The following is a 10108-nucleotide window of genomic DNA, read 5'->3' as shown; positions in this document are numbered from 1 at the left end:
GTGGGTAGGTAGGTACTTAGGTACTGTAACCTCTATTTATAGATGAGCAAACGAAGAATCAGAGATCACTCAGCTGTGGGTACTGAAGTCAGGGCTGACACTCTGTGTCCTAGACCAGACTACTGTTCTCCCTTGGCCTTGAAAGCTTGGCTTGTTGCTATCCAATTGATTCAACTATCATTTTATTCTGATTATCAAAGGCATACATGCTTGCTAGAAGACATAAAGAAGTACAGAAGGCTATGCAAATAAAAGAAAAATCATTTGTGAAATATAGTAACTATTTTTTTTTTTTTTACATTTTCTGCATGACTTTGATAAGGGAAAATAGTGGAAACAATTTGATAGTAATAAACCAAATTACCCTTCCTTCCAGCAACTCTCCCCTGTCCTCTCTCTCTCAGCAGCCTCTTCGTGAATGTCAACCAGAGAGAAATCACATGCACTGTGCTTGCCCGTGCTGCGTTGTCTTGCCTATAAGATGTGTGAGCTCCTTCATCTCTTCTCACCCAGAACAGAGGCCTGTCCTTGTACGGCAGATGGCAAGGAGGGATGGATCCACAAAAGTCTCAGCGGAGAAGCTAGGGGAGAAGGGGCTCACTAGAAAGGGGTAACTATTAGGCCCTGCTCTTAGGTACTTAAATACCACTTGAGGTAATGCAGGCAGGAGAAAATATGGACTAGAAGCAGCATGAGTGATATGGTACCAAGTACTGGTCAGGCTACGATACACGGCAGAAGACTCATCTCAAATAAACTTGAACCAAAGAGGGATTTTTTTGGCTCATATATTCAGAAAGCCCAGAGCCACCCTCACTTCACACAAATCTGGATCAAGGACTCAGAGATGTCATCATACTCTCCCTTCATATCTCATCTCTGTGAATTTCTTTTGTACTGGCTTCATTCTCACATTGGCTGACCCCGTGGAGGGACAAGTTGCTGCTGACAGTACTGGGCTTATATATATATTTTTTACTTTTAAATATAGAAATAGAGAACTACTTAATCTAACAGTCCAATGAAAGTTCTAAAATTGAGTCTCCTTGGCTCCGACAGGTCTAACTTGAGTCACGTGCCCATCCCTGAACCAATCAATGTGGCCGAGGAGACATTTTATCAGTGAGGGATGCCTTCGCCAGCCAACGACAGGAGACTTGATAAGACAGAATGGAGTTCACATTCCTTATATCAAAACATTGTGGAATGCGCAGCTACTGCTCATGATTCAATGAACTGACATCTCTGATAGTTCTCTGGCCTTTTCTTCATTATTGCAAGATGACTACTGCTTTTCTAAAAAAATCACAACCAGGTTCTAGGCAGGAAAAAGGATGTTATGGGAAGCAAATATCCCTCTCTGAGGGAAGCAAAACTTTTCCCAAAAGCACCCAGCAGACTTCTACTCACGATTCACTGGCTATAATTGGGTCACAAGGGTACACCTTCAAGCATTTTGCTCTTCCAGACTTTCTAGTTGAGTTAGGCTGGGAAGAGGGCGAGGTGGGAGTAGGAACCGATGGGGCCTGCCACAGATGTAATACTCTCATTGGCCAGACCTGGTTCACAAGTTCATTTGTGAAGCTGGAGTGGACTCTTCTCCCCCAGGACTAATGAACTGAGCACGACAGAGGAAAACTGGCTGTTATAAACATAAAAGGAGGAATGAATGCTACTCAGGCGAGAATAAAAGCTGTCTATTATTATATATGTTTGAGGCAACTTATGATCTGGCCTCCCCAGAAGGACACAGAATTTACTATTACATGTCAGAAAGCAAAAGTTACATGTATTTACCTCAGCACTATCTTAGATGATATTTCAGGTCCCTTTCAATCTAAAAGGTAAAGTAATAATAGCTACAATTGCATGAACACTCCAATTTATTTGATGATCATCCACTTAAAAACTTCCTCTTTTTCACTCAAGAGTATCTGTTGGTGAGTTATGAAATATTTGTTTTACTTAGATGACTGTCTTCAGATTGAGTGACAGATTCTGAGAATCCCTGTTAAGTGCTTCTACATAGATTATTTTATGAAGCCCTTACCACAGCAATCCATTTACTCATGAAGAAATGAAGGTTAAGTGACTTGTTCAAGGTCACTTAACCAATATATTCCAAGCTACGCATCCCCCTACTCAGAAAATCATACTGTTCTCGCCATCTACAACCGCGGCACAGCTTCTCAGAACAGACTGGGCCCATTCCAATGAAACTAGGTCACTGGGGGCAGTTTCTGAGTATTCCAGAAACTTTCCTTTTCCCCTTGTAAAAGTGAATGAAGTGCCAATCACTCCTGGACTGAAGGCTCTGAGCCTCTTCAAGGAGCAACCTTCTGTCTTAACTAAGTGTAGTTATTTAGGAGCCTTGTGTGGGTTTTGTGACTTTTTCCAGCGGGATTCTTCAAAGGGTTCCAACTAGCCTAGTGCCCTGAAGCCAAACACAAGTCTGCCTGCTGGCAAGAGCACTGGCTGCCCAGGTCTCTGACAATCCTCTGGCAGTGGGGACAGGGCGAGCTGGCTTCCTGCCGGCACAGGAGACAGCAACTGAGCAGGAGTTCCCCAGGTACGAGGAGGGCCCCTCTGCTTCTAGAACGGGGTAGGAGCCTAACCACCCAGGCCATCTGAGTATAGTTTTCAAACTCCTCCCTCGGCAGAAACACAGGTCTCTAAATAGAGCTTCTCCTGCCATTGCTATACACTAAGTATGAACTTCTTTTTAATGTGTGCTTGACTAGGAAGATGTTAATCTCTTTTTAAAAATCCAGATTGTAAAATTGTATAGGTGAGTAGTATAATGGCATGCTTAATAAATCACTCGATAAAATGCACAAGGTTCACAGAGTTAGAACAAATTGTCTTCGCATTGCATTGATCACCTGTACAATAATCAGTGGACACTTACAGACTCTTAGAATTGATTGCTTGTTGGAGTGAGTTATGTCTAACTATTACATATATGAAAAGTAACCTGAACTCTTATTAGATATACTTTGATTCCAATTTAAAAAGAAAAATCTCTATTACATTTCCTTCAAGCTTTGGAATTAATTTAATTGAAAGGTGACTACAATGTGAACTGTTTAAAAACCTGCCACCATTTGAGACTACTTATTTTGATCGATCAGCAATCATTTCAACACTTTGCAAACTTAAGTAGAAATAATTATGCAACACTCCAATTTTGAAATTTCCTATCTCTACTAATCAAAAGCTTGCTGATAAATCACCGACTTTAATATTAATAAGTTAATGTTAAAGATTATAACCTATAAAATATATTCGTGCAAATTTTCCTGAAAAGAAAAAATACTACTAATAAATAATGAACTCTCGTTAATGATATGTATGCTGGAGGATTTAGAGGGAAGTGCATTAATATTTGCAATTTCCTTTGAAACTCATCAATAAAATAAGATGTATTAGTGGATGGCTAGAAAGACAGGTGACAAAGCAAGTAGAGTATAATGTTAATGGTAGAATCTAGGTGTCGGACATGCAGGTGCTCAAGGTAAAACTTTCAACTTTGCTGCATGTTAGAAATTTTTCATAATAATTTTAAAAGATGCCATTACAAAAACTACAGAAAAGACAGACTGGGAAAACTATTCTTAACACACGCATCTAAAAAATACACAAAGAACTCCTACAAATCAACAATAAAAAGATAAATAACCTTATATTCTTTTTAATGGGTAAAAGGGACACCTCACATTTGAATATACATGAATATTAAATAAGCACATGAAAATAAACTAAATATCATTAGTCATCAAGAAAATGTAAATTAAAATTACAATTAGAGACCATTTCCTACTCACTAGAATGGCCGAAGTAAAAGAAGTCTAACAACATTACATGTTAGCAAGACTATGGAATAACTGCAACTCTCGGACATCGCTGATAAAAAAACACCACTGCTTTCGAGAACTCAGTAGTTTCTAATAAACTTAAACATACCTTCACCCTATGACTTAATGATTCCTCTTTTAGGTATCTACCAAAGAGAACTAAAAGCATGTGTCCACACAGAGACTGGTACACAAATCATGGTAGCTGTGTTAACTATAAAAGTCCCGACTGGAAACAATCTAAAAGGACATCAACAGAACAATGGGTTAAAAAAAATGTGGTATGGTCCATAAAAGAAATAACTGACAAGCTGAACTTCATTAAAATTAAAAACTTGTACTCTGCAAAAGACAATTACCGAGAGAATTAGAAGATAAGCCACAGATTGGGAGAAAATATTTGCAAAAGACACATCTGACAAAGGAATGCTATCCAAAATATACAAAAAACATCTGAGAACTCAACAATAGAAAACAACCTGATTAAAAAATGGGCCAAAGACCTGAACGCATACCTCACCGCAGAAGATAAACAAATGGCAAAAAAAGAACATGAAAAAAATGCTCCACGTCGTATGTCATATGGTAAAATAGGGTTAAGAACACCTTCCTATTTCTTACTTAAGAAAGATGTCGAAAGAATAATTAAATGAGGGGAGGGAAGGGAAGTGAGGCAATTGAATTTGTCAGGGAAAATACAAAAGAAACTTATTTTTCCAGATAAAATACCTGCGTAATGTATTCAGCACAAATAATGAATTTCCAATTCTGCATTTATATAATCCACCCCCTCTTCTTTAATGGTGTTTCTCATCCTCATCTCTAATTTCTGAAGTTAAAACTTGCTTGAAATCTTCCTGAGTTTGCAAATAACTGTGAAGTTATTCTTTAAAAAAGAAATGTGAAGTAACAGGGATTTGTAAGATAAAGCAAAATGCCACTAGAGGGCACTGTATCCCCTTTGGTTTGCAGTAAAGAGTTCTGAGCAAAACTTTTTACCTTAAAGATTATGGATCATTCGGTGAAGCCCAGAGAGCTCTTTATTCACCTGGTCAAACCATTCACTAGCTGGGTGGCTTTAGGAAACTCTTGCAGCCTCTCTGGGTTTCAGCTTCCACATCTGCAAAATGTGAGGGCTTGGCTTTGTAATTTCCAAGCTCCTGTCAACTCTAAAATTCCTCTCTTACTGCCTTAAAACCAGGATGGCCTCTGGAAAACAGTAAGAATCATACCTGCTTTAGTTTATTACCTTCCCCAGCTCACTCAAACTGGTTTCTCGTCCACCTTCCGTATTTCTAGTTTTCCAGCTGACCTTTCCCTCTTAAGCACCCTTTATTGACAACTTAGAATAACACAATACATAAACATTCTCAGAGCACTTTTCAGGTTTTACCCATCATTTTCTCTTTTGATTCTCACAACAAATCAGACTTGTAGGTATTATCTCCAATGTACCTGATGAGGAAACTGAGGTCCTGAAGAATTTGGCGAACTGTCTATAGCAACACAGCCAGTTAGTCAGAGGACCTGGCCTTCCAACTCCAAAGCATATGCTCTCCAGACCAATATTCCCTGTCAGTGAGAAGATACAGGTTTTAGGGGAACTGAAGTATCCACATTTATGCTGGCAGTATTTGTTTTCTATCACTGCCGTAACAAAACATCACAAAATTAGTGGCTTAAAACAATACAAATATGTTATCTTACAGTTCTGTAGGCCAGGGGTCCAAACTAGGCCTCGCTGGGCTAAAATCAGGGTGTCAAGAGGGCTATGTTCCCTTGCTCTAGGCTCTAGGCGAGAGTCTGTTCTGTTTCCGTGCCTTTCCCAGCTTCTAAAGGCCACCTGCATTCCTGGGCTGGTGTCCGCTTTCCCCCAACTCCAAAGCCAGCAACAGCACATCAAGTCCTTCCCACACTGCATGCCTCACCTCTCTGCCTCCTCTTCCTCTTTTAAGGACTCTCTTAATTACACTGGGACCAGACAATCTGGATAATCTCCCTATTTTAAGGTCGGTTGACTAGCAAATTTAATTCTATCTGCAACCTTAATTCCCCCATGTCATATTCACGGGTTCCGAGGATTAGAACATGGACATGGTGGGGCTGGGGGCGTTTGTTCTGACTACCACACAGGCCCTCTTTAAGAATAGAAAGTTACGATTAGAGAATTAGATATGATCCTATGAACACAGAGAGTAAACTTTACTAAATTCATGGAAAATTTGTTTCTCCATATTTACTTGGTTTTATTTATTGATCTAAATTCACATAGCGTAAATTCAGCAATTTTAAAGTATACATTCCAGTGGTATTTAGTACATTCACAATGTCGCACAACTACCTCCTACATCAAGTTCCAAATCTTTTCGGAAAACTCCATACCCGTTAAGCAGTCCTTTCCTTTATCCGGGCCCCTGGCAACCACTACGCTGCATTCTGTCTATGGATTTACCAATTCTGGGTATTTCATAAAATGGAATCCTATAATTTGAGACCATTTGTATCTGGCTACTTTCACTTAACACAGTATTTTCAAGGCTCATCCATGTTGCAGTCTGTATCAATACTCCGTTCTTTTTACGGCCAAATGATAGTCCATTGTATGGATATACCATCTTCGTTTATCCATAGGACTGTTTCTAACTTTTCGCTATTGTGAATAGCGCTGCTACGAACATTCTTGTACACGTATTTGTTTGAATATGTGTTTTCAATTCTTTGTGTATATATTTAGAAGTAGACTTGCTAGGTAATATGGTAATTCTATATTTAACTCATCGAGGAACTGCCAAAGTTTTCCACAGTGGTTGTACCATTTTATACCCCCACTAGCTATGTACTAGGCTTCAAATTTCTCCACATACTTGCAAATCCTTATTTTCCTTTAAAAAAATTACTATTACAGCCATCCTACTGGGCCATGAAGTGGCATCTTGTGGTTTTGATTTGCATTTCTCTAATAACTAATAATGTCGAGTATCCTGTCATGTGCTTGCTGGTGATTTACATATCTTCTTTGGAAAATGTCTGTTCAAGTCCTTTGCTCATTTTTTAATTGGGTTGTCTTTTTGTTGTTGAGTAGTAAAAGTTCTTTATATATTCTGGATATTAGACTTTGCAAATATTTCCTCCCATTCTCTAGGTTCTGTTTTCACTTTCTTGGTCTCCTTTGATGTACAAAAATTTTTAATTTTGAGAAAGTGCAATTTACCTACTTTTCTTTTTCTTTTTCAATTAGAGTTGACATTTGGTATTATTTTATATTAGTTTCAGGTGTACAGCATAGTGGTTAGACATTTATATAATTTACAAAGTGATTCTCCCAATTAGTCTAGTACCCACCTGGCACTATACATAATTACAAGATTATTGACTATATTCCCTATGCTGTACTTCACATCCCCATGACTAGTTTGTAACTACCGATTTGTACTTCTTAACTATCCCTTTGCCTTTTCTAGCCAGCCCCGTCACTCCCCTCCCATCTGGCAACCATTAGTTTGTTCTCTGTATTTATAAGTCTGTTTTCATTTTGTTTGTTCATTTACTTTTTCCTTAGACTCCACATATAAGTGAAATCATATGGTATTTATCTTTCTCTGACTTATTTCACTTAGTGTAATAGTCTCTAGGTCCATGCATGTTACAAATGGTAATATTTCATTATATATCTGTACCACCTCTTCTTCACCCGTTCATCTATTAATGGGCACTTAGGTTGCTTCCATATCTTAGCTATGGTAAAAAGCCCTGCAATGAACATAGAGGTGCATATACCCTTTCCAATTAGTGTTTTGGTTTTCTTTCAGTGGAACTGCTGGGTCATAAAATAGTTCTATTTTAATTTTTTGAGGAACCTCCAAACTGTCTTCCATAGTGGCTGCACCAATGTGCAATCCTACCAACAGTGCACAAGAGTTCCTTTTTCTCCACATCCTGGCCACCACTTGTTTGTGGATTTGTTCATAATAGCCATTCTGACAGGTATGAGGTGATACCTCATTGCAGTTTTCATTTGCATGTCTCTGATGATTAGTGACAGCAAGCATCTTTTCTTATGTTTATTGGCCATCTGTATGCCCTCTTTGGAGAAAGGCCTATTCAGGTTCTTGTGCCCATTTTTTAATTGGATTGATTTTTTTTTTTTGACGTTGAGTTGCATGAATTCTTTATAAATTTTGGATATTAATCCTTTATTGGATATATCATTAGCAAATATCTTCTCCCATTCGGCAAGATTTTTCATTCTGTTGATGGTTTCCTTTGCTGTACAAAAACTTTTTAGTTTGACATAGTCCCATTTGTCTATTTTGTCTTTTGTTTCCCTTGCCTGAAGAGATATATCGAAAAATATATATTACCAAGAACAATGTCAGAGTTTTATGGTTTCAGGTCTTACATTTAAGTCTTCAATCCATTTTGAGTTTATTTTTGTATATGGTGTATAGAGGTGGTCCGGTTTCATTTTTTTTCACATATATCTGTCCAGTTTTCCCAACACCAATTATCGAAGAGAATGTCTTTAACCCACTGTACAATCTTGCCTCTTTTGTCGTAGATTAAATAAGTCCACATATAGGTGTGGACTTATTTCTGGGCTCTCTATTCTGTTCCATTGATCTATATGCCTGTTTTTATTCCAATATCATGCTATTTTGATTACTATAGCCTTGTGGTATAGTTTGCTATCAGGTAGCATGGTACCTCCAACTTTGCTCTTTCTCAAGACCGCCGGGGTTATTTGGGGTCTTTTATGGTTCCATACAAATTTTAGGATTTTTTGTTCTAATTCTGTGAAAATGCCACTGATATTTTGATAGGGATTGCACTGAATCTATAGATGGCTTTGAGTAGTATGAATATTTTCACGATCTTAATTCTTATCAACTTTTCTTTCTTTGCTTCTCTTTTGCTACACTTTGTTCTTTATCAGTATTGTTTTGACTATCCGGGGTCCCATGCAATTCCATATGAATTTGAAGATCAGCTTTTCCACTTTTTCAAAAAGAGCTATTGCTATAAACAGAATTATTGTCATAATTTCTTTTTCTCTTTGTTTTTAACAAATATTTGCTCGGCCCTGGGTATATGCGAGACTCTATTTCAGTGCTTCACGAACTCTAATCCCCCCGCCCCCTCCCAAACCCTAATTAGGTATGTTGCTTCTGGGACACTGGGCAGTCTGGACACATTACACTGCTGCTTTATAAGCCTTCTTTGAGAAATTTCCTGGGAATCATTTTGTTCTACCTCTTCCCACTGCCATTCCATCGTTTAGGCCATTATAAATTCACACTTGAACCTGTCTCCCTAACTCAACTCGCTACCTTGAATGCTGCTGCCACCCCATCCCACAGCACTGCTATTCCAAATCCCAACCACAATCACCTGAAGTGCCTTCCGCATCTCTGCATTTACAAACGTGAAAAGCAATTACTGCTCAAAAACAGTACTTGGCCATAGATTTGTTTTTTACCCTGAAAACGAGTTTTATTTAAATACATTACATAACAGTAAAACTGAAAGGGAAAATAAAACCCCAAAATCAGCTTGGTACTTTTTACATGGCATTGGGCAGCTGTTGCTCGTAAGTTGCAAGCTCTATAGTTAGTTACATGACTGACACATCACTCTGAAATTTGTTCCCTTGTCAAAAGTTTAACTCTCACATCCTGGTGTTTGGACATCAATTAGCTAAGATATGTGTGGTCAAAAAGTTCTTGGTGGCAAGCCAGATGTCCTATCACCTCACTAGTGGGAAGGTGGCTACTTGAAGTTCCGCCCACCTGGTCATATTAGAGACACCAAGGGCTCTTTGACTACTAAAGGCTGCCTCTAGTGGCACAGCTGCCGTTGCTGCCTTACCCCATCCTCTCTCCTCTTAGCTTCAGGGAAGGCTGTTCAGGTGGCGACATTCTCTTAGGGCAGGGAACTCTCTAGAGAAAAAGCGGAGGAACTTCTGGCCAGGCATAGCCGTCTGTGATCTTGGGGGTCTGGGATCCGCTGAAACATGACGTTATTTCTTTGTTTCAGAGTGAACCCTGCAGGTGCCTACTACCTGACCTCTGTTTAAATGAGGAACTTCAAGACTCCTCAGCATGGCTCTTTTTCGGTTCACTGCATGAAGGAGTTACACCAGCCCAAGTTAAAAGCAGACACCAAATGTTTACATTATACAAGCCGTGAAGGTTTTAAACTTATGACAAGGAACAGAAGGGAAATTCTATTCATTGCAAGGAAATCCTCACTTAAGC

The sequence above is a fragment of the Pteropus medius genome, unplaced genomic scaffold (assembly GCF_902729225.1).
Source record: "Pteropus medius unplaced genomic scaffold, Ma_sr-lr_union100, whole genome shotgun sequence".
Classification (NCBI taxonomy): domain Eukaryota; kingdom Metazoa; phylum Chordata; class Mammalia; order Chiroptera; family Pteropodidae; genus Pteropus; species Pteropus medius.
This window is presented reverse-complemented; position numbering follows the sequence as displayed.